The sequence below is a fragment of the Stenella coeruleoalba genome (assembly GCF_951394435.1).
Source record: "Stenella coeruleoalba genome assembly, chromosome: 5".
In the NCBI taxonomy this organism is placed as follows: domain Eukaryota; kingdom Metazoa; phylum Chordata; class Mammalia; order Artiodactyla; family Delphinidae; genus Stenella; species Stenella coeruleoalba.
The window spans coordinates 56,352,586-56,379,067 of record NC_137150.1 but is presented as its reverse complement, the minus strand read 5'-3'; the positions used below and the strand labels follow the sequence as shown (position 1 = coordinate 56,379,067).

At 35.9% G+C, this 26,482-nt stretch overlaps 1 long non-coding RNA gene across 1 annotated transcript; it reads left to right on the top strand.

Moving 5' to 3' along the window:
* The first annotated feature begins 18,005 nt into the window (after positions 1-18,005).
* Positions 18,006-22,986, top strand: LOC307186772. The gene is made up of 5 exons (XR_013828461.1): positions 18,006-18,303; positions 19,770-19,807; positions 20,634-20,760; positions 22,709-22,794; positions 22,926-22,986. It is a non-coding gene; the product is annotated as an uncharacterized lncRNA (long non-coding RNA).
* Positions 22,987-26,482: the final 3,496 nt, after the last annotated feature.

Sequence of the window (26,482 nt, the reverse complement as noted above, 5' to 3'; positions counted from 1 at the left end):
TGTATGATCTCAGCCCTTTATATTTGCTGAGATGCTTTATGACTTAGCATATGGTCTATTTTGGCAAACGTTTCATGTACACTTGAATAGAATGTTTATTCTGTACTTGTTGGGTGTAGTGATCTATACATGCCATTGAGATCAAGTTTGTTAATAGTTTTGTTCATATTTTCTATAGTGTTCTAATTATATTTTACGTTCTTATTCTAATAATTAAAGAAAAGAGTGTGTTAAAACTCCCATATGAATGTGGAAATGTATATTACTCCTTTTGGTTCTGTCAATTATTGTTATATATGTTTTGAAACTATGTTTTAGGTATATATACATAAGAGAATGTTATACCTTCCTATTGAACTTACTATTGTGAAATGTATCTCTTTATTTCTGGTGATATTTTTGTGTCAAAAAATGTTTGTCTAATATTAATACAGCCACTCCATCTGCCTTTTGGCTAGTTCTTGCAAGGTATATTTTTTCCATCATTATACTTTCAAGCTATGTGTGCTATATTTCAGTTGTGGCTTCCATAACTTCATATAGTTGTATTTTGTTTTTATCCTGCTGACAATCTTTGTTTGTTAATTGGAATTTTATTCTATCATATTTAATGTAGTGACGGTTATATTTGGGTTTAAGCCTTCCATGTTGTTAGTTGTTTTCTGTTTTTCTAATATCTTCTTTGCTTATTAATACTTTCTTGCTTTTTCAACTAAACAGGGATTTTTTTATTATTCCACTTTTTCTCTACTCTGTCACCATCTAATTTATATATTCTTTTAGTATTCCCATAGAAATTACTCTGGGGGTTACAACATTCATCCTTCATTTAATATAGTGTGCTGTAAATAACTACCTTTGCTACTTCCTAAACGATAGAAAAACTTTATAACATTTTAACTCCATACCTTTTGCCTTTTAAGCTATTATTTTTATCTAGTTCAAATTAACAAGCCTTTTCTTCTTATTAGTGCCTTGAAACAGTCCATGCAGATAAATATTTACCTACTTATTTTCCCATTTCTGGTGCTCTTCATTCCTTCCTGCAATTCCATGCTTTCATCTGAGATAATCATTCTTCCCAAAGAACTCCACTTAATATTAATTTATTTAACAGTTTTTGAAGTGCAGGTCTATTGTCAACAAATTCTCTGTAAAAATGTCTTTATTTTGCCTTCGTTGGAAAGACTCTTTGGGCTTTGAATAAAATTTTAGATTGGCATTCCCCACGCCCCCTCCCACCCCACCCCACCCCACCCCAGAATTTGAAAGATATTGTTGCATTGTATTCTAACTTCCATTGTCTTTGTTGGAAAATTAGCCTTCAGTTTTATTGCTACTTCTCTAAGGTAATATGCGGGGTTTTTTTCTCTCTCTGTCTATTCTGTTTAGCAGTTTAACTATGACATGTTTGTTTGGTTTTATTCACATTTACTTGTTTTCATAGGGGTTCTTAAATACATAGTTCAATGCCTTTGTTTAGTTTTGGGTTTTTTTTTTTTTTTTTTTTTTTTTGGCTACTCTATGCGGCATGTGGGATCTTAGTTCCCCGACCAGGATCAAACCTGCGCCCCCTGCAGTGGAAGCGTGGAGTCGTAACTACTGGACCTCCAGGGAAGTCCCTTTGTTTAGTTTTTAAAATTGAATATTCTAAACCAGTATCTCTTTCAATATTGCTTATTTCTCATTCTCTTTCACCTCTCTTTCTGAACTCAGATCTCTTTTTCCACAGCCTAGGAAGACCGCTGTTTTCTGCTTGGGTCCTAATCCTTCATGCTATTTGGAGTAGAAAATATTTTTTTTAATTTATCTCATAAAAAGTAAAGGAACTTATTCCTTCCCTTTACCACCCCAAAAACTTCCTGTGGTCTCAAAAGAGTAATTCTTGGCTCCCTTGGAATTACTGAGGAAAAATGATCTATCCTTCTTTCCATCTCTCTCTGGCTCTTCTTATAGGTGTGGTCATTTTTATCAAACTGGTGATGTAATGATAAATTGACATTTGCTTTTCCATTTGATACAGTTAAGGTGCTAAGCACTGTGATAATTTAATAACAATAGACCAGATCATAGAACTTCCTAGGTGAAAGGAGTTTTTAAAAAAATTATCCAGTTAACTTAGGAAGTGAGGAGAGTAATGCCCAGAGAGGCTCTGTCATTTATCTATGGTCATGCAGAGATAAAGTATTTGTACTAGATAAAATAGTTCCTTGCATTTTATACTTTTTCTTTTATAACTAATGGCCATTGTCTGTGTCTTTGTTCTATACATACAAATCAGAGAAAACAGACGAAACCTTTTGTGAACAGCCTTGCCTGTCAGTGTATCCAAAACTACCATTAACACTAATGAAAGTCGTCCATGTGATCCTGGTGTCATCAAGCAGAGAATCACTTCTTTAGCTTTTTCAAGACTTCTGAGGGAGTTTTCCCTCTTAGAATATTTAATTTTTTCTCTTTCTGGTGGAAAGTGATTTTTTTCCCCTGACATTTCAGTGATCACGAGGCAGCTGGTCTCACCTAAAAACAACAATAAAAAGCAAGTGTCAATGTGACTGGGGGAAAATGCTAGTCTATGTCTGAGAGGGCTGTAGGTTGTCATCATTTTTAAAAAGCTAGCAAAAGCTAAAGCGACGGATGTCAGTGATAGTAAATTTTTTTCCAGTGATTGTCATCAAAAGATGGCGCTGTACATATTTTAATGTGTCTACCTCCTAACTCAAATGGTTGCTTTGGAAAAAGGATGAAATTCTGACAATACTTAGATGAGCTGAAGATACTTATGTGATCCTCTTGTTATAATAAAATCCACCAGTGTTGAAAAAATAGAAATAATCGATGCATGGCTTTTAAAAATTCAGTCTCACACATTTAGGAAGAGATTCGACTGCACTCCTTAGGCAACAGCCTTGTGGGTTCTGAGAAATAGGAGAGAATAAGAAATATTATCCAGTTTTAGTAGACGGAATTGCTCGTTACAAATAGTACAGGATAACAGGGGGAAGAAGCATTGATTAGAGAAGAACATTCTTTGGACTGGTCTAAATAGCTGAATGAGAATTGAAAAATCAGTTAATCGGCTACATAATTTAGATAGCTCGTGGCTAACAAATGACCTAATATTCTATAAAGCATGACAAATGTTAGGAAATTCACTAAAATCGCTGAAGCCAAATTACATATTTTAGTAGAAATATTTCAACCACAGGGTCTAGTGTAATACCTCAACTTTGATCCACAAAGTTGGATCAGATATGTTCAGAATAAACATCAAGTTAGCTTTAGGCTACAGACCTCTTTGGCTTTCCTAGAAACAACGGTGGGCAGTGGGGTACTAGATAATAACCTGTGCCCTGAAACATACCAGGTGCTAACGCTGTGTCCCCAAATGACAAAGTCAGGCACCTTTTTGGTCCATTGGAATATTCCCTAATTTCTTCTCAAATGCTCCTTGAAAGGCAAGTCACCTTTCTGTTTTCTTTCTGTGTAGCTTTCTTGGTACTTGGCATTTCTCAGAATCCCCAGAGACATTGATGTAAGACCTAGGAAAGCCATCTACTATTGGTTTCCAATTTCCTTCATAGAAATGTCATAATTCAGTACCCAACATCCTTGTCATCATTGTTCTATGCTTTCCAGACTCCTAATTTTCCACAGATCAGAACCAACATTTTTCACCTCCTTTTCCTTTTTAACACAGTCACCCAGTAGATTTGAAGTCTTCGATATTGCAAGAAACTATTTTGGACACTGAATATTCTGACTGAAATGATTAAGACCTACAAACTTCTTGTGCTTATGGACTATACATTCTACATGAAAAGATAATAAACAAAAATAAATAAATAAATCATTTTGTGTAAGAAGTAATACAAAAATTATATAGGATAATTTGATACCAAGAAAGAACATTTTTATAGAATGGTTTCAGGGTGCCTGTTAGAGGACCTAAGATTTCAGCTGGTGAGAAAGTGTCATCCAAGCAAAGATCAGGAGCTACAGCATTTGGGAAGCTGACCAGCTAGTGCATAGGCTCCGAGACGGGAATGAAATTGACAAATTGGAGGAACAAAAAGAAGAATGAGTCTGGATAAGACAGAGAAATGGAGAGAGTGGATAATACGAGGTAGAAAAGTCAGTAGGAACGAAATTTTGTAGGTCCTTGTAGACCACAGCACAGAGGTTTTATTTTATCAGAAGGGCAATGCAAAGATGTTAGATAATTTTAGACAGAAAAGTAACACTATCTGATTAATATTTTTAGACAATCCCCATGACTTCTATGTGGCGAATAAAGTGCAGATGTGGTCTTGGGGCAATCATAAGGTCTTTCAGGATGCCAGTTACATGCATCCTAGCTGATGCCAGGCAACAGATGAGGGTGACATGACCAAAGCTAGTAATATTAAGATGGAGAATAACAGATAGATTCATGATAGAGTTTGGAGACATAGTCCGCAGGACTTGCTGACAGAAAGAAGGCAATCTTGAGGAAAAGAGAGAAATCAAGATTATTCATTTCCTGAAATGGAAATTCTGAAGGAGAAACATGTTTTTTGTCCATGGTTTGGATTACCCACATTTGTATTAAGATTTCAGTTCTGGTGCTTGGCTATTTTGCTAGTATGCAGCTAACTCCAATTCCCCTTGATCCACTCCCAGAATTCTTTACAGTGGAGACCTCCTGGCAGTGCACCCTAGACTGTCCAGAGACAGGTTCTCTCCAAGAAGCTTAATAAAATTTAACCTTTAGAGCCTCTCACAGACATTGGCTCCTACTAAGGTCCAAAAAGGAGTCCTGGCAACGTGTTCATATGTTTCTGTAACATTTGAAGTTCTACCATATTGGTTAAAATTGTTTCCTAACTTCCTTTAAGCTTTCCTTAAGTGGGTGGCCTTAGAGAGCCCTTGGATCCAGCTATTGTAAGTTGAGTCGGGGCTATATTTAATTTAAGTTTAGTGGGATATAGTGGCTTATAGTAACTTCCATGAAGAATTCTGCTGGAGAGATATCTACTATGAATATTGCTGCTCACTGTACCACACCACACAAGTGTAGGGTTGGTGGGTACATTTCAACATGAAAGAGTTTTACTGGCAGTGGAGGCTATGGAAGGAGGAGAATCAAGGTATAAAGTACATGGAAACAGAAGTTAATCTGTGAAAAATGTTCCCAATTTTTACATAGGTTGAATTGATTCCTATTAATGCTTAGACAAAGTAGAAGTTTCCTCCTAGCAGGAATATATTTGATAATGCAGCATACACAATCTAAATGCACCACACAATTGCTTTTTCTTTTTTTGACAAGAATTAAGCACAATAGAATTTATCAGAATCTCTTTGTAAGGCACAAATATGCAGCTAATAATACAAACATGAAGGACATCTCTTTTATGTCATGTTTTATTTATCCCCAAATTATCTACAATCAAACCAAAATTTGATCAGCTCATTAGAGGAAAGACTGAGTTATCTTTACCTTCTGTCTATAGAAAATATTTCAAAACCATTTTCCTATGATAATTTTTATAATATCTTTTTTCTTCTAAATAAATATTCTTTATTGAACATACTTTTTTGTTTGATTTTTGCGGTACGCGGGCCTCTCACTGTTGTGGCCTCTCCCGCGGCGGAGCACAGGCTCCGGACGTGCAGGCTCCAGACGTGCAGGCTCAGCGGCCAGGGCTCACGGGCCCAGCCGCTCCGCAGCATGTGGGATCTTCCCGGACCGGGGCACGAACCCGTGTCCCCTGCCTCGGCAGGCGGACTCCCAACCACTGCGCCACCAGGGAAACCCTGAACATACTTTTGTTTCTGTAACCCTATAATAAAAAATAGGGCCCTTCAAATTGTTAAACTTTAGGTTTCATAAAATCTTCAAACCCATGTTTCTGTTTGAAGTCAGAGATAATATTGATGAAATTCAAGAACATTATCTCTTTTTCAGAGCCACACATGTTTGGATCTATTAAATAAACACCTGTCTGATGCCATAAAAATGCAATTGCTAGGTAGACCAAGAGACAGATCTTTCACTTTCCATCTTCTTAACATTGACTCATGTATACAACCCTTTGAAGCTTGTGGTCTACTTTTCACTTAAGGATTTTCCTTAGTTCTTATATGAATCTCACATGTTCAGATAAGTTACCTTTGTGGTGACCCAGAAAATTAAAATGGCTACATCAACAATATTTAAAATGTCCTTACTATTTGGAGTGGAGTGTATTTAACATGCATCTTGGGTTTTGTTGTTTTCCAGGTTTTTTTTTTTGTTGTTGTTAAAATATTTAAAAACAGTCTTGGTTTTAAGTTAGCCAAAGCTTTATTCCCTACTTAGAATCTAATAAGTGTACAAACATCTTTATCTTTCAAATTCTACCCCTAAAGGTGTGAGGAAAGTCTGTGGAAAAAATGGCTACAAAATGGTTTTGTATTTTTACTCCAGATGGACTGGTGAAGCATAGCCTGTTCTCCAATAGAAAAACAACCGGATGCTATTCTGCCTTATGTTCTATCAAGAAAATTGACAGATTATGATTGTCAAAGCCCTATTACTGGCAGTGCCGAAAAGAACATAATTTAAATTTCAGATCCTTTGATGCAGTTCAGGAAAAGTTCTATAGATATTATAACAACTGGACTCAAAGAATATTAAGCTTAAAATACCTGGGTGTTTTGCTTGTTTCACAAGTGCTACTGGGTATCTAAAAAAAATATTATTTTCATAATTTACTGCGTTGTTTTAGAAGATTTTAATCAGTAAGAACAATAAGAAGGATTATGAATAGAGAATACTGTCAGGCACCCTGCACACTTAAATACTGAAGAGGTAAAAGTCTCCCAGTACACTTCTCCCAGAGAAGTAAAGTTCTTAAAGGATATGAATTTTGTGCTAGGTCTCATGAAACATGATGGGCAAAAGTTGCTCAAAGAACATAAATTCAAAGATTAAATTAAATTTGTATTTAGTACAAATAAACAAATTTCATCAATTTAAAAGGATTTAATTTATCATCTGGAAAATGTTTATGAGAAAAAATGCCAAAAAAATGCAGTGAAATATTCAAGGATAAGTCAGTTTGGCCCTTCCCATACTTTAATCCATGTTCAAGTCATATCTCCCCAATGGTGTGCTGGTAAATGTTTGACAACCAGCTCTCTGGGGGGAAAAGCCCTGACTTACACTGTTGCAGATTCCCTTGGCATAAATAAAACCACATCACTGACGTGAAGCTACAACTGATGTCACTGAATGCAGAGTTGGAGAGAGACATGCAGCTGCACATTAATATATAGTATTTCTACCATACAAATGCAATAAACTTACATAACCTTAAGAACATAGGTAAGAGTCAAAGTAAAATAATTAGGGAGTGATGAATTCTGACTGTTCATTATCCTTCTTTTTACATGATTTATTTAATTGTAAGGCTATATAATTCTATTTTTAATGATAATGAGTTTAACCATCAGCTTACAAAATTTAACAATAATTTACCAATAATCTTGTAGGCCTGTACAAACCAGTCTCAACACAACACTACTTTAGGCCGTATAACATATTAAGCTTAATCCAAGTGCAGTGTGGAAAGGAGGCTTTAAGAAGGGGGGAAAATGTATTATATTTTCATGTTTAAAAGCTCATCCGTGCAGCTGTGTGGAGAATAGGTTGGAAGGAGATGAGAGAGGAAACGCAGAGCCAGTGAGGAGATTACTGGTGTCTGCTCTCTAGAGGCACTCTGATCTCTGATGTAATATGAGCTTCAAAGGATATAAAGCCATTTTCTTCTGACTTCAGTAAAAGCATATTTAGACATTTACAAGAAAACCGTAAGGGAAACACAAACAAAAAAGAAAATGCAGAATAATGGAAACTCGCTGTACTTCCAAGCATAGATTGTCGCCTACCTCAGAACTAGCCACAGATGGTTCAGCTGCTCAGGTTGGGTTCCAGAAAACACAGCCTTAATCCTTAAAAAAAACCCAAAAAACAAACTTAATTCTTTCTTATTTGGTTTGCCAGATGCATATTTACTCCCTGCTTCTGTAATTATTGTCCTGAAATAACATTTTTGCTTGTGCACGTCAGCTGTTAAATGGTTTCCTAGAGCTTTTACCTCATTGCACAGGTCCCCCCGAGCAATCAATGTTTCCTCTCCTTCACAGAGGAAGCCAATTCTTTCACGTCAGAGCACTTTTATGGTGCTTTGCAATTGACACAGCCTTTCCACCCACTTACTTATCTCATACGAACGCTTTATGGTGAGGCAGTAGGTACTACACTCGATAGGGATACCTCCTATGATTTGTGGGAATTTCATAGTTGAGAATCTCAAATAGCATCACATCTCAGCCATAAAATGCAAAGAAGCAGTAAAACTTTTTTAAGCAATTCTATAAGTACAGAGTGAGTGCCACATATAAAGTTATTACAATATACTCTATTATTAATATTTAACTGATATTGGAGGTTTTCAAACTGGTGTGTGGAGACTTCCCAAGGAATGTGTGGGTACTTGATAGTTTCAGGAAAACAATTTCCAGACCATAAACTTCCATAGACACCGTTTCCTAAAATTAATTTCCCTGACAACCGATATCTCAAACAAGTCTTCTCTCCAATTTCCTCTTTTATAATCACTCATTTTTCACTTTATGAAAGAAAAGCATGCCTCTCACTTACTCCTAATGTTATCATGATACATTGTCATAGAATAGAAAAATCTGAGTGTCTAATATTAGGACAATTTGAAATATCATTGTAGGTATTGGGAAAGTGAATGATCTAAATTAATAGGCAATAATTCTTTTCAAATCCAGTACTTGTGTCTTTCAACAAAATTGAAGGAGATTCTGACTGAGTTGTTGGCTGATATGTTATTAAAATAATTTTTAATGATAAATCATTAGGCACATAACTTGGAAGGTGTTCTAAGACTTGTGTGTCAATACGTATAATAAAACTCTCGCCATTTCCTTCAATATTTTTATGTGGACAACATTTTTTACCACTTCCATCTATAAAAACAAAAATAGGAGTAGAATTAATGCTGAATCTTGGCTCAGTCTAGTAGAAAGTCATATTCATCCACAGATACAAGCTTTGTATATCGTAAGATACAGATTCCCAATAATTTTTTCTTTTATGCTAATAACGTATCAAACTATATTATATAGCTATGTTGTTTCTATCTATTGCATACTACTATAAGTTATAATGATAATTAAACTCAAAATATTTTTTAAACAGAACTTTATAGTCCCAGGAAGTTTACAAAAAATTAAGTGGAAACATTTTTGTTGTAAAGAAATAGGATAGAGTGATCAGTAATTGACTTTCAAACATAAAATGTAATTAAGATAAAATGCTGAGGGTACATGAAATGAAAATATGAGTTTAAGGAGGTAAAATTGAGGCAACATCCCTTAAAAAGATCTTGTTCATGTATTTTTGTAATGACTAATGGTGGTAATCAAGTCATTATGATATAAGGATTCTTTGGAACCAATTTAAGAATGACATAATAATTTTATTTAAAATTGCCAATATTTATAGCTTGCTAAAAATTACAACATTTTTCAAGTATTTAAACTTGAAAATTTAACAAAATTTTACATGTCAATTTAAAATGTGTGAGGGGCACGTGATTTTTCAACATTCTTTTAGGGTATACATAGGAAAAAATTGCTGAAGATTTCTGCTTTTCACTGAAAGACGTCATTAGATTGAACATCTTCATGATTTTTTCATTTCTATCCACAAGCATCAGCAGCTGGTTATGTTTTTTTCCTCCCAGAAAGCCACATACTTCTTTTTTAATTGCTTCAAGAGACTTACTGTGTACCCAGGGTCAAGCAGAAAACAATGAACCGTGTGGCTAGTTGCCTGCTGAGCAGTTAACGAGGCTCACGCCCCAGCTAACTGGCTCATTTCTGCACAACAGCCCCTTAGTACAAGCCTCGATTTCTCAATTTCATACCTCGGTAAGATTACAAATCACCACATGTCATGGTCCATCATGGTCACTTGCACAGGCTTGATTCCATGAACATTAAATTTGTAAATACTACGGAGCTAATGAAATTCCCCGTTTGCAGATGAAGAAACTGATATTCTGACAGGCTAAGTGACTGCACAGATTTACACAACTGGTAAAAGGCGATCCAAGCCTCAAATCTATAACTCTGAATTTATAGTTAGTACACGCATAGCCAAGCACACATACGTATACATATGTGTGTGTATATCTAGCATATATACATATGTGTGTTTGAGTATGTGTACAATATAAGCCCAAGCTCATATTACCCCAGTGGAACCACTGCATCTCAACATGCCCTCGCCTCAGAAACTCTATTGCGTGAAGCACCGAGAAGGGGCCCTTTGAGATGGGCTCTTTTGTGCCGCAGGAAGAGATAGAGAAGTGAGGAACTGGAGGACAACAGGCCTCTGCCGACCACAAGCTTTGATTTTCAAATCTCAGAGTTAGGAAAAGTGGGTGTGTAGGCGGAGGCTGAGGAGATGTTTTTTCACATGGGACTTTGTATGACATCAGTACACAGAAAAGATGAGTAGGCCTTCCGGAAGCCCAGATTTGAACCAGCGGGGAAGAGGGTCATTTTTCTCATCTCTGCACAGAACACAAACTGGTGTGTGTTTGTGGAGAGGCTGGAGGGCTGGCAGCTCTGGGGATATCAGGAAAGGGTGCCTTGACCAGGATAGTTGTCGTTCTCATGGTGCACAGGAGCAGCAATGGCAAGGTTATCCTCAGAGAGCTCCATAAGTCCTAGGAGACCAGTAATGAGCTAAGAGCGAAAAAGGAATATAGTATAAAAATGGTAATGTATAAATAAGCACACCAGCTGGTGGGCTGGTTCAAGACAACATGTAAGACTGCAGAATGCTTTGGAATGCTTCCAGACAATTTTCAGGGCCCTAGTGTTTTACCCAAATAGGTAGACTTAATGACCAAGAAAAACTATTATTAATCTTGTTGTGATCTTATTTATATCCGTACTCTAACAAGGCCTAGATATTTGCAGATTACATATACATGCACACACATGCACACAAATCCTCATAAACTTATACATTCCAACAAATGTATATATATATATATATATATATATATATATATATAAAGTATTTTGATAAACCATAAATTCTTCTAACCTTCCTCCCTTTTTACCTTATCTTTATCAGCCAGGTGTTCATTCATTAAACAAATATTTATTGAGTAATTATTGTACTAGGAATAAAACTATGAGCAATACACAAAGTCCATGCTATTATCAAACTAATATTCTAGTAGAGGAGATGGATAATAAACAAGTAAAAAAATAATTGTATGATTTCCAATAGTGATCATATTATGAGGTTGGAGTTTCTTTACATGGACATAAGAAAGATCTCTATGGGAAGCTATCTGAACAGAGACCTGAAACCCTTATTTGAAGATCTAGTGCAATGATTTGCAACCTTCTCTGTAGATTAGCATTACCTGGGAGGCATTTTCTTCATGTGTAAAATACTTTTATTCTTTTTTTTTTAATTTTTAAATTTAATTTTATTTATTTTGTTATACAGCAAGTCCTTATTAGTCATCAATTTTATACACATCAGTGTATACATGTCAATCCTAATTGCCCAATTCATCCCACCACCACCCCCAGCTCCCCACCGCTTTCCCCCCTTTGGTGTCCATACGTTTGTTCTCTACATCTGTGTCCCAATTTCTGCCCTGCAAACTGGTTCATCTGTACCATTTTTTTAGGTTCCACATATATGCACTAACACACGATATTTGTTTTTCTCCTTTTGAGTTACTTCACTCTGTATGACAGTCTCTAGATCCATCCACGTCTCTAAAAATGACCCAATTTCATTCCTTTTTATGGCTGAGTAATATTCCATTGTATATATGTACCACATCTTCTTTATCCATCATCTGTTGATGGACATGTAGGTTGCTTCCATGACCTGGCTATTGTAAATAGTGCTGCAATGAATATTGGGGTGCATGTGTCTTTAAGAATTATGGTTTTCTCTGGGTATATGCCCAGTACTGGGAGTGCTGGATCATACAGTAATTCTAGTTTTAGTTTTTTAAGGAACCTCCATACTATTCTCCATAGGGCTGTATCAGTTTACATTCCCACCAACAGTGCAAGAGGTGGGAATTTCTCCACACCCTCTCCAGCATTTGTTGTTTGTAGATATTCTGATGATGCCCATTCTAACTGGTGTGAGGTGATACCTCATTTTAGTTTTGATTTGCATTTCTCTAATAATTAGTGATGTTGAGAAGTTTTTCATGTGCTTCTTGGCCATCTGTATGTCTTCTGAGGAGAAATGTCTATTTAGGTCTTCTGCCCATTTTTGGATGGGTTGTTTGTTTTTTAATGTTGAGCTGCATGAGCTGTTTATATATTTTGGAGATTAATCCTTTGTCCGTTGATTCGTTTGCAAATATTTTCTCCCATTCTGAGGGTTGTCTTTTGGTCTTGTTTATGGTTTCCTTTGCTGTGCAAAAGCTTTGAAGTTTCATTAGGTCCCATTTGTTTATTTTTGTTTCTATTTCCATTACTCTAGGAGGTGGATCAAAAATGATCTTGCTGTGATTTATGTCAAAGACTGTTCTGCCTATGCTTTCCTCTAAGAGTTTTATAGTGTCTGGTCTTACATTTAGGTCTCTAATCCATTTTGAGTTTATTTTTGTGTACGGTGTTAGGGAGTGTCCTAATTTCATTCTTTTACATGTAGCTGTCCAGTTTTCCCAGCACCACTTATTGAAGAGACTGTCTTTTCTCCATTGCATATCCTTGCCTTGTTTGTCATAGATTAGTTGGCCATAGGTGTGTGGGTTTATCTCTGGGCTTTCTATCTTGTTCCATTAATCTATGTTTCTGTTTTTGTGCCAGTACCATATTGTCTTGATTACTGTAGCTTTGTAGTATAGTCTGAAGTCAGGGTGTCTGATTCCTCCAGCTCCGCTTTTTTCCCTCAAGACTGCTTTGGCTATTTGGGGACTTTTGTGTCTCCAAACGAATGTTAAGATTTTTTGTTCTACTTCTGTAAAAAATTCCATTTGTAATTTGATAGGGATTGCATTGAATCTGTAGATTGCTTTGGGTAGTATAGTCAATTTCACAATATTGATTCTTCCAATCCAAGAACATGGTATATCTCTCCATCTGTTGGTATCATCTTTAATTTCTTCATCAGTGTCTTATAGTTTTCTGCATACATGTCTTTTGTCTCCCTAGGTAGATTTATTCCTAGGTATTTTATTCTTTTTGTTGCAGTGGTAAATGAGAGTGTTTCATTAATCTCTCTTTCAGATTTTTCATCATTAGTGTATAGGAATGCAAGAGATTTCTGTGCATTAATTTTGTATCCTGCAACTTTACCAAATTCATTGGTTAGCTCTAGTAGTTTTCTGATGGCATCTTTAGGATTCTCTATGTATAGTATCATGTCATCTGCAAACAGTGACAGTTTTATTTCTTTTCCAATTTGTATTCCTTTTATTTCTTTTTCTTCTCTGATTGCCGTGGCTAGGACTACCAAAACTATGTTGAATAATAGTGGTGAGAGTGGACATCCTTGTCTCGTTCCTGATCTTACAGGAAATGCTTTCAGTTTTTCATCATTGAGAATGATGTTTGCTGTGGGTTTGTCATATACAGCCTTTATTATGTTGAGGTAGGTTCCCTCTGTGCCCACTTTCTGGGGAGTTTTTATCATAAATGGTGTTGAATTTTGTCAAAAGCTTTTTCTGCATGTATTGAGATGATTATATGGTTCTTATTCTTCAATTTGTTAATATGGTGTATCACATTGATTAATTTGTGTATATTGAAGAATCCATGCATCTCTGGGATAAATCCAACTTGATCATGGTGTATAATCCTTTTAATGTTTTGTTGGATTCTGTTTGCTAGTATTTTCTTGAGGATTTTTGCATCTATAGTCATCAGTGATATTGGTCTTTAATTTTCTTTTTTTGTAGTATCTTTGTCTGGTTTTGGTATCAGGGTGATGGTGGCCTCATAGAATGAGTTTTGGAGTGTTCCTTCCTCTGCAGTTTTTTGGAAGAGTTTGAGAAGGATGGGTGTTAGCTCTACTCTAAATGTTTGGTAGAATTTATCTGTGAAGCCATCTGGTCCTGGAATTTTGTTTGTTGGAAGACTTTTAATCACAGTTTCAATTTCAGTGCTTGTGATTGGTCTGTTCATATTTTTTAGTTCTTCCTGGTTCAATCTTGGAAGGTTATACCTTTCTAAGAATTTGTCCATTTCTTCCAGGTTGTCCATTTTATTGGCATAAAGTTGCGTGTAGCAGTCTCTTAGGACGCTTTGTATTTCTGTGGTGTCTATTGTAACTTCTCCTTTTTCATTTATAATTTTATTGATCTGAGTCCTCTCCCTCTTTTTCTTGATGAGTCTGGCTAATGGTTTATCAATTTTGTTTATCTTCTCAAAGAACCAGCTTTTAGTTTTATTGATCCTTGCTATTGTGTTCTTTGTTTCTATTTCATTTATTTCTGCTCTGATCTTTGTGATTTCTTTCCTTCTGCTAACTTTGGGTTTTGTTTGTTCTTCTTTCTCTAGTTCCTTTAGGTATAGGGTTAGATTGTTTAGTTGAGATTTTTCTTATTTTCTGAGGTAAGCTTGTATAGCTATAAACTTCCTTATTAGAACTGCTTTTGCTGCATCCCATAGGTTTTGGATTGTCGTGTTTTCATTGTCATTTTTCTCTAGGTATTTTTTGATTTCCTCTTTGATTTCTTCAGTGGTCTCTTGGTTATTTAGTAATGTATTGTTTAGCCTCCATGTGTTTGTGTTTTTTAACGTTTTTTTTTCCCTGTAATTCATTTCTAATCTCATAGCATTGTGGTCAGAAAAGATGCTTGATATGATTTCAATTTTTTTTAATTTACTGTGGCTTGATTTGTGACCCAAGATGTGGTCTATCCTGGAGAATGTTCCATGTGCACTTGAGAAGAAAGTGTATTCTGCTGTTTCTGGATGGAATGTCCTATAAAAATCAATTAAATCTATCTGGTCTATTGTGTCATTTAAAGCTTCTGTTTCCTTATTTATTTTCATTTTGGATGATCTGTCCATTGGTGTAAGTGAGCTGTTAAAGTCCCCCACTATTATTGTGTTACTGTTGATTTCCTCTTTTATAGCTGTTAGCAGTTGCCTTATGTATTGAGGTGCTCCTATGTTGGGTGTATATATATTTATAATTGTTATATCTTCTTGGGTTGATCCCTTGATCATTATGTAGTGTCCTTCCTTGTCTCTTGCAACAGTCTTTATTTTAAAGTCTAATTTTTCTGAAATGAATATTGCTACTCCAGCTTTCTTTTGATTTCCATTGGCATGGAATATCTTTTTCCATCCCCACACTTTCAGTCTGTATGAGTCCTTAGGTCTGAAGTGAGTCCCTTGTAGACAGCATATAGATGGGTCTTGTTTTTGTATCCTTTCAGCAAACCTGTGTCTTTTGTTTGGAGCATTTAATCCATTCACGTTTAAGGTAATTATTGATTTGCATGCTCCTATGACCATTTTCTTAATTGTTTTGGGTTTGTTTTTGTAGGTCCTTTTCTTCTCTTGTGTTTCCCACTTTGAGAAGTTCCTTTAGCATTTGTTGTAGAGCGGGTTTGGTGGTGCTGAATTCTCTTAGCTTTTGCTTGTCTGTAAAGCTTTGATTTTTCCATCAAATCTGAATGAGATCCTTGCCGGGTAGAGTAATCTTGGTTTTAGGTTCTTCCCGTTCATCACTTTAAGTATATCATGCCACTCCCTTCTAGCTTGTAGAGTTTCTGCGGAGAAATCAGCTGTTAACCTTATGGGAGTTCCCTTGTATGTTGTTTGTCATTTTTCCCTTGCTGCTTTCAATAATTTTTCTTTGTCTTTAATTTTTGCCAGTTTGATTACTATGTGTCTCACCCTGTTTCTCCTTGGGTTTATCCTGTATGGGACTCTGTGTGCTTCCTGGACTTGGGTGGCTATTTCCTTTCCCATGTTAGGGAAGTTTTTGACTATAATCTCTTCAAATATTTTCTCAGGTCCTTTCTCTCTCTCTTCTCCTTCTGGGACCCCTATAATGCAAATGTTGTTGCATTTAATGTTGTCCCAGAGGTCTCTTAGGCTGTCTTCATTTCTTTTCATTCTTTTTTCTTTATTTTGTCCCACAGCAGTGAATTCCACCATTCTGTCTTCCAGGTCACTTATCTGTTCTTCTGCCTCTGTTATTCTGCTATTGTAAAATACTTTTATTCTCAATATAAACACATACAATGATTAGGAAAAATAAGCATACAGTGGATTACAGAGTTTCCAAAATTTTTTTAATTGACATATAGTTGATATACAATATTGTGTAAGTTACAGATGTACAATATAGTGATTCACAATTTTTAAAGTTACAATTCATTTATAGTTATTATATAATATTGGCTATATTCCCTATGTTGTACATTATATTCCTGTAGCTTATTTCATACATAATTGTTTGTACTTCTTAAGGAGACTTTTTGTTTTTTGTTTTTTGTTTTTTGCTATACGTGGGCCTCTCACTGTTGTGGCCTCTCCCATTGCGGAGCACAGGATCCGGACACGCAGGCTCAGCAACCATGGCTTACGGACCCAGCCGCTCCACGGCATGTGGGATCTTCCAAGACTGGGGCACAAACCCGTGTCCCCTGCGTCGGCAGGCGGACTCTCAACCACTGCGCCACCAGGGAAGCCCTTAAGGAGACTTTTAAAAACACTGATGCATAAGCCCCATTCAAAATCATTTAAACCAGAATGTCTGGTGATAAGGCTCAGACATCTGTATTTTGAATAGTTCTCAAGGTGATTCTAATGTGCAGTTACAGTAGACTTCTTACCTAGGGAAAGAGTGGAGCAAGCAAAGTAGATAGTAAGTCCACACATATGTGTCCATGTCCACATGTTTGACTTGTTCAAGGAACAAGGAAAAGCAAAAAAGGAGATGAGGTCAAAAATATAAGTGGCGCCAGATCATATAGGGCTTTTAGGTCATGGTAGTAGGTTTAAATTTTATTTTAAGTGTAATGTGAAGCTATTATATTATACTTATTAGGTCATGTGATAAAATGGGGGAAATAAGACAGAAACAAAAAAGATTCTGCTTTCTCTAATTTTCTCAATGTAAAACACAAAGATACACTCTGTAAGCTTTAATCATAGGGTTTTGTTCATTATCCAATCTCTGGCAAAGGACTGAGGTGTTCCCATCAATTAAATCAGGGAGAAATGGAATAGTAATCTATTGGAGAAGATGAGTCAACATCACCCTGGAAAGAAAGAGAAATAGAATGGCACTGAGTGCTGTCACACATGTGCATTTCCACACACACACATACCATTATTTATTTCACACCTATATCTTTATAATGAGTTTGTGTGACATATCTAAGAATTGGTTTTAAAATTCATTGTTAAAATACCAAAAAATGCCATCAGCTAATAACTACTAAAAATTTTTGTTACTTGACATGGTTTTTTTTTTTAACTTCCTAACTTTTCCATCTTAGTGTATATCCTTTCCCTGCTGTCATATTCTGATTAATTCTGTCTGTTGGAAAGAGAAAAATAAAGGACTATCTATCCCTAAGATGAAATTTTAGACAATTAATGCCACAATTTCTGAAAATATATAAATTGCAATTTATGCCTTTTTTGGAGCACTTAATTAAGAAATAGCTTTCTTGCTTATCCAACATATATATTAACATATGTGTATATATATGACAATGCAGATATACAGTTTGCTGTGTTTTCTTATTTTATTGCAGTGATTGCAAAATGTTTTGAAGCAAGAAAGATTTTGTTTCCCTTGGAATAGAACGGAACACTCTTGAAGTCCAATAATTCCTGTGAGCTTCATGCAGCACGTTGGAAGATCTGTTAGAATTCCCACTATTATTTGAGTTCATAATTGTGTTTTCCTATAGGAAGAAGAGAAATATTTTCCTGCTTCCCACAAGCAAGTACTCCTGAACTTCCTATGCTATATGAAGCTGCCCAAGTGTGGTTGGAAAGCCTATTCCTTTGGTTATAGTTTGTAGGCTACTAGGAATGATGTTCAGGTGCCACCAACCAGGGCCTTGAGATCTTGTCTCCCAAATGACTCTCAGGGCATTGTTGTCATGCTTCCTTTCAACTTCTGCAGAGGCAAACCTTCTCCATGATGTAGAGCATGGTCTTTGAATGAGACGGAATCTGAGTTTGCATCTTGGCTCTGCTACTTGGCAGGTAACTGACTTCTCTGACCCTCTGGGTCCCCTCCACTGCTCAGTATAATGAACAATACTTGCCCTAGGGGGGTCGTTGTGGTGATTAGAAAGAACTACTTTGCTTTAAGCTTCACACCTCATATATAGCTATTTTTTTCTTTTTAACTTAGCACAATATGCTCAGTCATTTGACATATATATTTGACAAAAATTACAGAAACTATAAGTGTTTATGACCTCTAAGCACTACAATGACCTGCTGTTTCAAAGCTATGTTAATGAGTTTATTCTCCCTAGATAAACTCATTGACATAGAATTGAAAGATCTCTACCATCAGGACTTAACTTATCTCAGTATAACAGCATTTCTTACTATATTTTCCACCTTCTATTCTGAACTTCTTAAGGTTTTGTTCAAACATACCAACGACGTTTTTTATCTCTATGTCTTTGATCATATTTTTTCTCCCTCCCTGGATTTCTTCCACATAATCCTCAAGTCTATGAGAATTCTATTCATCTTTCAAAGTCCAAAGTAAACACCTATTGGATGAAGTTATCCTTCATTCCTGTAGTGAGAATTAATATTGTCTATTTCCTATCCCTCTAGTATAGAACCACCTCATTACATTATAGGTATTTGTATAATTTTGTCTTACACATCATATTGTAAATTCTTTAAGGAGAAAGATTTGGCTTAGGTCATCTTTGCCTCAATATTTTTTGATGGATGGAATTGATATAAAAAATCTTTAAGTTATCAATGTTATGAAACAAAGGTGTACATATAAATCAGTTTTTACACTCATGCTAATTCTCTCTTCATTATTTTCTTTCATTAGCACAATAATAGTAATAGTTTACCCAACTCTTTTAGCAAGGGTCTTCATATTTGTGTATCCAAATCAAACTTTGGGTCTGAAGACCAACTATTTGAAATTTAACTGCATGTACCCAATTTAGGGTCTCACTGAAATTTCTTCCAATAGAGCCCCTGTTCAAATCCTTAGTGTTAGCAGCTCTAAGACATCCATCTTGAAAGTCTCAAACCTGGTTTCTCTAATTCTGTATTTACTCCTGTCTTCTGGGAGTGACTGAGGGTTTAGGCTCCAGCTCTAGTGTTTTCACCAACAAGCATTAACATATCTTCAAACAAACTGTGTTCAAATTTTGGGGGTCCTGTTAAGACACAGTTTACTTTGAATCTACATATTTTGTAGGAAGGGATTTTATCCTAATGTTGTCCCTTTCATAAATGGTTCATCCTGGCTAGGAAGCCAACTGTTAGAAAAAGGAAGAGGACTTTTTGGTTAAGACTATTTCATCTCCCTTCTGGGCCAAGAAACATCAATAGACTACATTTTGGGAGTGTGACATGGGGAATATTACCATAAATTTTAAGGAATTATACCAACCAATGAAGCTCGATAGTGTGTTTCCTGCCTCAGCTTCAGCAACTGACAATTCCATTTGTGTCCTTTTCAGGAACACCTATTGAAGATATTTACAACTCAGATATGCAAGTTGGTTCTGGTATTATATGCTCTATATATTCTTTTCAATCTTTTCTCTCCCATGTAAAAGTGTAAAAATAGATATTTTATTGAGGTTTCATGGCATCTTTGGTTACACAGTAGCTCAAGAAGAGCTTTTTATTTTTTTAAATAAAATTGTAAATGTCCTCAGACTGTCATGTACAGGAGAATAAGCTCTTACGCTATTTAAAAATTTTATGTGATCATAAATCCTTTCCATAAGCAAGTTATTGTTTTACGATGCATTGTAACCTTTTTCTTTCTCACTTCCTCCATTTTTCCAAGGGAGATATATATATATATATATATATATATGAATTCTGTTAGTTTTATTTTGTTTAGAAAAATCATGGTATTTTTAATTCAGAATATATCTTTTCATTTGCTTCATTCATTAATGATATTTGCATGAATTAAGAGAAGAGCATGTTTGTAAACTGTTCAGTCATCAATATTTGAACCAGAATTTAAGAACACAATGCATAAAAGCTTGGATAGAGCAGAGCTGCCAAGTAGTCCTGAGGTGCCCCCACCCATGGCTTACCTTACCATGTGTACACAAGCCCAGCAACATATCAGGACTGATTTCTCCAAGGCTGAGCTTTACTTTAGAGTGATGTGTCTCATGCATTTCCACACTTCTGGCTTTTATAGAACCCTCTTTCACTACAGCAAGCAAGTTCTAATATCTTGATGGAAAAATAGTTTTAAGTTAAGAACTTTGAATAAGTTACAAGACAGCATCTGTGCCTCAAAATTATAAAATGAGAAACACTTTTCAACTGCCTTAGAGCATTTTTCTTTTAATTTGTAGGTGCTCAAAATCATTGTGGCCATAAATCCTTCTAACTTCCCTGTTAGAGGGTGACCAGTAATAAAGTGCCTGTTTTCTAACTGAGGATGCACACAAGCTGGAGTGAGGACATCTTCTCAGTCACATGGTACATTTCAGAATATGTGTATATGTGTTTGTATCTATGTTGGAAGATGAGGGAGATTAAGTTTCTTGAATTTTAAACTCTAGGTGTTTAACTTCACTACAAACAAGGATTTGATCAGATGTAAAAATTTGTTCTTTGTGAAAGTCATGGAATTTGTCTGTTTTTACTTTAACTTCCAACGATCTACTGTTTGATTCTTGATGAGGCCCCATGACACTAGAGAAAACAAAGAGGGTAAATTTCCACCTCTGCCCTCTTGGAAGCTAGAAAAAGAATATGTGATTTAGGATCAGACAAGGGGATCTTTCCACCCAGGATTTAGAACCTTGAAGGAGAGCTTTTAGAGGGACTTAGAGATTATTCATGTCACTAATGGTGGAGAACAGAGAACATGGCGGAGGTAGTAATCATCAATGGCTGTGCATCAAGCAGTGCTGTCCACACCACACAGTGCCTGAGGCATGACTCTGGTTTGGTTCTTGATTTGGTGGCTTTCAGTGGTTCCAGGCTATTTCCTGAGTCCAGTTCTTTTTCCTTCCCAACTGTTTGTATCTTTCCAATACATTCTTCTTCCATTTAAATTAGAGCTGGTTCAGTTATTTAGAATCTAGACTCCTGACTGGAACTTTGTGCAGAGCAGTATTACCAGCCAGGCCATGGCTATGACACATGCTTCTTGTAGACACCTTTTCAGGGGCTGGTTGGAAACGCTTCAGAATTAATGCATCCAAGAAATGGAATGGATTGGATTGTTATTCCTGGTCAACAGATAGAAGAGTGGGGATATGAAAAATAAATCTGAAAGCAGTTTGGTGTGATATGGTACAAAAGCAACTCTGGGCTCAGCCAGGGAACCTTCCTCCACCATGTAGTTAGCCTGGTGACCTCAGGTGAAGTACTTTCTATCTCTAAACACTTGTTCCTTCATCTGTAAAAGACAGATAATACCAGCTGCATAGCCTATTTCACAGGGAAGTTAAGAAGAATAGAAAATACATATATAAGACACACAAATAAAAGATAGGATTAGAGTAACCTTATGGTTACTGTTACATTTATACTCTAGGATAGATGAGTATCAGTCACCTGACCTACTTTTCATTTTATAATGACTCTCCAGGATTATTCGTAAAAGCCCTACTGCTTTCATACAGGTTATAGGCTTGGCATGGTGGGAAAAGGGCCTGAGTCTGAATCCTGGTTTTACAATTTATGATGTTGGTGACAGTGGCAAGTTACTCAAACTCTCTGAGAATAAGTATTCTGTATAATAGAACAGTGTGAAATAAAGATATTAATATTAATTTTAGGGATGCCAGAAGGGTAACAACATATATTTTAATATAAATTTATCTATGGATACTTAAATAATTTTGTATAAGTGCATGTATATGTGCTAGCTCTGCCATTTGTTAGCTGTGTAACATGGTAACACTTATTAACCTCTCTGAAATTCAGTATTCTCAAATGTAAAATGACTATAAAATTTTAAAAAGATAAGAATAATAAAAATAACCCCCAATCCCATGATCAACAGATAGACACTTTTTAGGGATGCTTTTCTTTGTGTGTGTGTGTGTGTGTGTGTGTGTGTGTGTGTGTGTGTTTACAAGCACACTTTACAGGTTGTGATTTATATGGCCTCTTGTGTTCTGGTTTTGTTCATAACGTCATGTCATGAATATGGTTTTACATCATTAAATAGTCTACAAAAATTAAAATTTAATTTGTGATCAATTTGTATAATTAATTATAAGAAAATTATAATTATGAGACTTCTATGACAGGTTCATTTCAGCATGAGTTATAATAGAAAAATTATATCATCAAAATGGCCAATAGAAGGATGTTTAAATCTAAAATGAACATACCATAACCTATTCCATTATAGTTACCTATAAGCTTTACAAGAGCCATATTTAAACATTACTTTTTTTTTGGAGTTTAGAATGAAACTGTACCCCTTGACTACTCTTCAGACAAGGAATTTAATATGTATTTGTTTACCTCCTCTAAGTTGTTCAAGAAATTCAGGTGTGTTTTGTCTTTTCTGAGTTTTTATATATTGTTTGATGATTTCTTCCTGTGCCTTACCACAAGGATAAAATTAGTTTAAAATAAATGCTTGACTTGTGACTTTTATCCTTCAATTTCTTATTTTTCAGAATAGTTTCTCAACAGTAATACTGAGACATCTAGTAGCAAAAGAAAAAACCCTAGTCTAGGTAAGCTGTTTTTATTATTTGGTGGTGGTGGTTGTTTCTGTGTTTATTCTGTCCAGATATCTGTAGAATTATCTTTAACTTAATTATGCAAAAGTGTCCCAAAGTGGTTCTCTTCTCATCAAAGTTTCTTGAAAGGTATACCCTTCCAAGACTGAACCAGGAAGAAACAGAAAATATGAACAGACCAATCACAAGCACTGAAATTGAAACTGTGATTTAAAATCTTCCAACAAACAAAAGCCCAGGACCAGATAGCTTCAAAGGCGAATTGTATCAAACATTTAGAGAAGAGCTAACACCTATCCTTCTCAAACTCTTCCAAAAAACAGCAGAGGAAGGAACACTCCCAAACTCATTCTATGAGGCCACCATCACCCTGATACCAAAACCAGACAAAGATACTACAAAAAAAGAAAATTGAAGACCAATATCACTGATGAATATAGATGCAAAAATCTTTGACAAAATACTAGCAAACAGAATCCAACAACACATTAAAAGGATCATGCACTATGGTCAAGTGGGATGTATCCCAGGGATGCAAGGATTCTTAAATATACACAAATCAATCAATGTGATATACCTTATTAACAAACTGAAGAATAAGAACCATACGATCATCTCAATAGATGCAGAAAAAGCTTTTGACAAAATTCAACACCCATTTATGATAAAAACTCTCCAGAAAGTGGGCATAGAGGGAACCTACCTCAACATAATAAAGGCCATATATGACAAACCCACAGCAAACATCATTCCCAATGGTGAAAAACTGAAAGCGTTTCCTCTAAGATCAGGAACGAGACAAGGATGTCCACTCTCACCACTATTATTAAACATAGTTTTGGTAGTCCTAGCATGGCATTCAGAGAAGAAAAAGAAATAAAAGGAATACAAATTGGAAAAGAAGAAGTAAAAATGTCACTGTTTTGCAGATGACATGATACTATACATAGATGCCATCAGAAAACTACTAGAGCTAACCAATGAATTTGGTAAAGTTGCAGGATACAAAATTAATGCACAGAAATCTCTTGCATTCCTATACACTAATGATGAAAAATCTGAAAGAGGGATTAATGAAACACTCCCATTTACCATTGCAACAAAAAGAATAAAATACCTAGGAATAAACCTACCTAGGGAGACAAAAGACCTGTATGCCAAAAACTATAAGACACTGCTGAAAGAAATTAAAGATGATACCAACAGATGGAGAGATATATACCATGTTCTTGGATGGGAAGATTCAATATTGTGAAAATGACTATACTACCCAAAGCAATCCATAGAGTCAGTGCAATCCCTATCAAATTACCAATGGAATTTTTTACAGAACTAGAACAAAAAACCTTAAAATTTGTATGGAGACACAAAAGACCCCAAATAGCCAAAGCAGTCTTGAGGGAAAAAAGCGGAGCTGGAGGAATCAGACACCCTGACTTCAGACTATACTACAAAGCTACAGTAATCAAGACAATATGGTACTGGTACAAAAGCAGAAACATAGATCAATGCAACAAGATAGAAAGCCCAGAGATAAACCCACACACCTATGGTCAACTAATCTATTACAAACAAGACAAGGATATACAATGGAGAAAGGACAGTGTCTTCAATAAGTGGTGCTGGGAAAACTGGACAGCTACATGTAAAAGAATGAAATTAGGACACTCCCTAACACCGTACACAAAAATAAACTCAAATGGATTAGAGACCTAAATGTAAGACCAGACACTATAAAACTCTTAGAGGAAAGCATAGGCAGAACAGTCTTTGACATAAATCACAGAAAGATCATTTTTGATCTACCTCCTAGAGTAATGGAAATAAAAACATAAATAAACAAATGGGACCTAATGAAACTTCAAAGCTTTTGCACAGCAAAGGAAACCTTAAACAGGACAAAATGACAACCCTCAGAATGGGAGAAAATATTTGCAAACGAATCAACGGACAAAGGATTAATCTCCAAAATGTATAAACAGCTCATGCTGCTCAATATTAAAAAAACAAACAACCCATCCAAAAATGGGCAGAAGACCTAAATAGACATTTCTCCAAAGAAGACATACAGGTGGCCAAGAAGCACATGAAAAGCTGCTCAACATCTCTAATTATTAGAGAATTGCAAATCAAAACTACAATGAGGTATAATCTCACACTAGCTAGAATGGGCATCACCAGCAAATCTACAAACAACAAATGCTGGAGAGGGTGTGGAGAAAAGGGAACCCTCTTGCACTGTTGGTGGAAATGTAAATTGATACAGCCACTATTGAGAACAGTATGGAGGTTCCTTAAATAACTAAAAATAGAATTACCATATGACCCAGCACTCCCAGTACTGGGCATATACCCAGAGAAAACCATAATTCAAAAAACACATGCACCCCAATGTTCATTGCAGCACTATTTACAATAGCCAGTTTATGGAAATAACCTAAATGCCCATCGATGGATGAATGGGTTAAGAAGATGTGGTACATATATACAATGGAATATTACTCAGCCATAAAAAGGAACAAAATTGGGTCATATGAGGGACGTGGATGGATCTAAAGACTGTCATACAGAGTGAAGTAAGTCAGAAAGAGAAAGACAAATATTGTATATTAACGCATATATGTGGAACATAGAAAAATGGTACAGATGAACTGGTTTGCAGGACAGAAAGTGAGACATAGATGTAGAGAACAAACTATGGACACCAAGGGGGGAAAGCAGTGGGGGGTGTGGTGGTGGTGTGATGAATTGGGCGATTGGAATTGACATGTATACACTGATGTGTATAATATGGATGACTAATGAAAAAAAATGACATACTTGAAAAAAAAAGAATATGACTCATCTGTGCAATCTGATTCTCTCTTCAAAACTATTAATTATAGTATCTAGTGTTTTAAATTTGTATTTTTATTCTTGGGTTTTGTCTTATTTTATCTGTCTTATATCTGGGGAACATCTACAATGTTTACACCTTAAAATTCTCTCTCCCTTTCATATTCTATTACTATTTATATTTCTTTCTTTTTTTCTTCATTATTTTGAGATAGCATGCAAGTTATACTTTCACATAACTCTTTTTTTTTTTTGTCTGTTATGCTGACTGGTTAACTTTTTTTTTTTCGTTACGCGGGCCTCTCACTGTTGTGGTCTCTCCTGCTGCGGAGCACAGGCTCCGGACGCGCAGGCTCAGCAGCCATGGCTCACGGGCCCAGCCGCTCCACGGCATGTGGGATCTTACTGGACCGGGGCACGAACCCGTGTCCCCTGCGTCGGCAGGCGGACTCTCAACCACTGCACCATCAGGGAAGCCCTGACTGGGTAACTTTTGCTACACAGAGTTTTAGTGTCCTACTGAAAATTTCGTGCCAATATCTTTTAGCTTACCCTTCTCTCTCTTTTTAACTGTTATTTTGAATCTCAGCATATTTACTTTGCCACTCCTCTTACTGTTGTTTTCTCAATATGATTTCTTCTTATAACTGTCTCAC